Consider the following 5,120-nt stretch of genomic DNA (forward strand, 5'->3'; position numbering starts at 1 on the left):
ATCAACACACTGTCTGGGAACCATCGCTGCATTTTCTCTTTAGAAACATGTTAATAATTACCTCAAGATGTTGATTTGCCAAACACTCTTAATGGAAAGCTCCTATTCGTTTTCCTCACACTGAAATCAAAAGGCATTTATGAAGGCACTTGGGAGTGCTGTGTGCAATTACCTGTTCACAGCGTTTTCAAAAGTGCTTTTCTTTGCTCCCCACCACCACCATATTTTTCATCACACAGGACTTTAAATTAAAAGCACAAATTGACAATGCCCCCACTCGTCGTAATGACTCACAATCTAGTGTCTGTCAGAGAGAAAACAGAATCCTTCAAAAATGTGTTGTTCTGCCATCCATCACGATTCTACATGATTCACACATTACAGCAAATATGTTGCTGGTGCTTCAGAATGTACACAATAGTGTCAGAAAATCAATCACTCTCTCAAACGCAATATCCACAGAAAGATGCAAGAAAAACAGCCTACCCAAGAAGACGGGCGCGAACATTGAACGGATCATACAGGAACGAATCCCACTTTCAACACAGTCATGTTCTGGATACAGAGATCCGACACTAAGCTAAAAATAAATTACTGTATTAATCATGGTGCGAAAAATGGAAAAGAAGACACTCCTCTGCTGTGAGCAACTGTTGTAAAAAAGCTTGTGATATGAATCCACGCCCTCCATGGATCATGTTATACTTCAATTCACACATTTCACTAACTTTACATTTAAATACAGTTTCTCCACATGAAGCCCACAACATCATTCATAATGCTTAGCGACAACACACCAACACTGACAATTATAACCAGCATGCTGATTTTCTTTTTGTTTGTTTTGTTTAATTTCTATGAAATTGAGGGTTACGATAGCAACCCAACTAATGCAATGTGTATTTTCTATAGAAATATATAGACACCACACAGTCAATTCTACTGGCCGGTCACCATGGCAAATAGGTGCTGACTTCCGGTAGCGGCACAAAGCCGCCCGCCAATTAATCAAAAATGAGCCATAAGCTTAAGCTAACGGAGTGAAGTGCACCCTATGTTGTACTTGATGTAACAAAAAACAACATAATAGCATAAAGTTTTGGTAAAGGTTCACAAACTCACCGAAGCAAAAATAAATGGCGGTATTTACCTAAACACAATCAAATACAGACATAACCATAATGGAAGACATCCATATTAAAATCCACTTTTGAGTACTTGTCTTTTCTCATCACTCCTGATTCACTGTTTACAACATTGTCCTCAATACATGGTTGGATTTGTTTGTAGCTTTGTTTTGTTTCATGTTCTTTTCATCAAGAAGCTGCTCAGAATCAAACCAAACCAGGACTTGATGAATTTGATCACTGAGTTTATTATGTAATCAGCACTCAGTAGCACTCGGTAATGAAAACCGCCGCAGCATTTATTGCAACAAATAGAAAACAGGGAACATCTCAAACTGATGATTTAATCATGGCAAAATATCAAAGGAACATTTTCTTAATGTCACAAAACTCTTGTCAATGAAAAAAAATATAATAAAAAAAAAAAAAACTTCCTTTTTGGATTTGGCTGTCAACACAACAATTCTATGAAAGTTTAAATAAATAATAAAATGATTTGGCCGTATCTGTCAGTGGCAAAGGATTCATGAACATATTCGCTCATCACAGAGCTATGGGCTGTCATATGGCTGAGAAACATTTCTTTCAGGCTCCTAGTGTGTCCAGTGATGACAAACAGTAGGAAGAGGCACTGAAAGCAGCCTCATGTCTCTCCCCCTGCTGAGATGCAACTGCAAGTGTGTGAGTCACGTAACGTGTTGGCTTTCATGTGCATCGCTTGCCAGGCGTTAATTACTGGTTTTGTTTGTGAGTCCCCGCATAGCTTCTCGCCTTGTGTGACACCTGACAGTGGAACAGGCCCAATCAGATATGAGCAATCCTTCCTTCTCTATTGAAAGTCCCTCCCCACCCCTCTTCAATTACCAGGAAGCTTCAGGTCACATGACCTGCCCTAATCACAAATGGCACATTTTGCCATCTGTCAGTGGTTTGCTGCAAGTTGGCTAAAGTGGGAGGAAAATATGAACTCTGCAGGCTGGGAATCACATTTCCTGCTGAAATACTGAGCATCGTCATGTGTAAAATGATATTAAATATTTCATGTTTGGATGTCTTTCCTGACATGCCACATATCAGACAAGAAGCATGAATAGAATTCAAGAAAAATGTGTCTCTTTTCACTGGAGGACAAACAACAGACTGCATCACCTCAGCTCTGACCGATTTATAGCTTAATTGTGGGAATTGTGGGTGACAAGAAAATACCTGTGGCATTATGTCCTTTAAAGAGCTCTGGAGGCTTAATGTGGGCATATGAAGAGGAACAGTGTTTCACCACTGAGTGTGACATGGTGGATTAATGGAAAACGATGCATGTATTGTCTTAAATGTGACATAACGAGCTTTGTCATGTGCGTCTCCTCCATTATTTGTCTCATTCTTCCCCACAGGATCTTCTTGTTTAATGCCGACATGCTACTTAATGGTGAAGAAGTACGTAGGATAATTTGGTCGAGTGATATGAGTAAATAATACACTATTGTCTGGGTTTTAGCATCAATATATTTTTTTTATTAATTAATTTCAGGCATTTGTCGTGTGCAACGTGTAAACGTGTGCAATCACTTGATGTAGCGATATCTATGTACAGTATTGCACAAACGACACGTACGCCCACATGCACACACACACACACACACACACACACACACACACACACACACACACACACACACACACACATTACCATATATAAACTCCTTATTGACAGTATAATTTTTTATTTTATTTTAGAACCATGTACTAAATATATATATTCAAATCATACAGATCATCTATACTACATATATATACTTATAAACATACAGATATTCGTCCTATATCTAGTTAAATGCCTGAAACAGGGGCAGAAGAAGTAAAACATTTCTATTCCTACTCCTCCAATATTCAATAGTGATATTATACAATTATCTTTCTGTATGGAAAAATATATTGTTATATATGTGAGTATACTGTATACAGTAAGGATATTATCTAATCAAGAAGACATAATAAATATATTTCAACACACTCACACTATAGAGACATATACATATATGAACACATATATAATATATAAAGAATAAATTCAAGTTTAAGTTTTGCATTCGTACAGATTCATATACACAGTGCCCTCCTTCTCAATATATGTTCACACCCAAACCCTACATACAAATATATAAACACACACCCGCGTATAGTCCCGTTTCGTGTTTGAGACACCCATCACTGATTATTAATGTGATAATGTGTATAGATTCTTCATCTTCATCCCTGTGCTTGTAATGTACAATAAAAGCACATTTAGTTTAGTGAGTTGCTATTTTCCTTTACATGCACAAACAAACAGGTTTGTCGGTCCTTCAATATTTAGGTCCTGTTATTGTCATTACAAGCTGGACAATAGCCTGATGATTCCATGAGGAAAATATATATTGTGATATCTGAGACACTTACAATCAAAAGCAGACTGATATTTTCCAGCTATTTCATGTTTTTGAAGCAGCTATGTTTGCGTACATGTTGATATTGAACTTCACTCGTGATGAGACTCTAAATGTACAGTGTTTTATGTGTTTTGACTTTGTGAAGTAAAAAGTAAAGGGAATAACAGTAATTCCCCTCATGGGTAAAAGTAATTTTACTTGTCTCAAAGTGCCAAAACTTTATAAAGTACCTGTTAGGGAAGTCAAGAAATGTCGTCAAGAATTGTCCTCGTAGGACGATTCAAGAGCGAGCCAATCTCTTTAAATCTCTTGGTAGCGCTCAGCAATCATGGGCTCCTATCAGCCACTGAGCAGGGATCTGAGATTGGAGCTAATTGAAGCTGATGTCCTCAGAGTGGAGGAACGTCATAAAAATATATTAAAACACTTCCAGTTTACAGCTGCCACTGTCTAAAATGTCATTCAGAAATAACTTGTAATGAGGAAGTCAGGACAAGACGTGGCTGCGAAAGGCCAAAGACACACTGTGATGGACAGAACGGTAAAGTAAAGCCCTCCTGTGAGACTCCAATGGTAACGTCTGAAATGAGCAAAGCAAGCCAGTCATTTTGAAAACAGGAGACACACAACTTCAAGTCATTGTTGACTGCAGCTCCTGTTCAAGTATTCAAGAATCTCGCGATCTTTTCCCACCAGCATTAAAGATCTGTGTGTGTACTCCATCAGTCTACGGCCTGTGGTCATTAACTTTGTGTCATGACAGAATGAGAAACATCGCTGATACAAGCAGCTGAGATGAGTTTTCTCTGCAGGGTGGTGGGCCTCATTCTTCTTGATAGAGCGAGGGATTCAATCATCCATAAGGCACTACTCCTCCCCATTGAGAGAAGTCAGTTGAGTTGTTTCAGGCATTTGATTAGGATGCAGCGTTCTGGGAACATCCAACTGGGAGGAGGCCTGAAGACCCGCTGGAGAGATCGGGTGTGATTTTTCTGGTCGCGCCTCGGTGTGCCTCCTGGAAGAAGTTGTGGGAGAAAGAGATGTCTGGGCTTCCCTCCTCTGTGCACTGCCACCACGACCCCGTGTGGACTCAGCTGAAAAGAAAGCGTTGGCCATGATTTCTGGACGTACAGTTGGAGGGAAAGAAAGGACAACTTAGGAAAGCTTGTTGACGGTGTTGTTTGCTTGGATGCTGTTATTGACGTGAGAAGCATTTCACTACCCAACATATTAACAAGGGCTGGATTCAAACGACCTACAATCAGTACAATGACAACAGATAAAAGATCATTTAACTAAGCACTGAAATGGTTTTAACTGGTTATGAAAACAAATCCAAGTGATGGATAGTAATATCTAATGTATATAGTGGGGTAATGTCTGTATGATTCTAAAGCTCAGTTCTTCTAGCAGAGGCCTGGGAGTATGAAGGTTCCACCAAGTATTTTAACTACTGCTCGGGCTGTGCTCTTCTGGACTGAGGTTCCAGATGTTTATTTCCTGCGATCTGCTGCAGCCACGCTTTCTTTCTGATGCTGCTGTCAGCTGGTGATGCGACATCTATGGA

Source organism: Blennius ocellaris, assembly GCF_963422515.1.
Source record: "Blennius ocellaris genome assembly, chromosome: 1".
Taxonomy (NCBI): Eukaryota; Metazoa; Chordata; class Actinopteri; order Blenniiformes; family Blenniidae; genus Blennius; species Blennius ocellaris.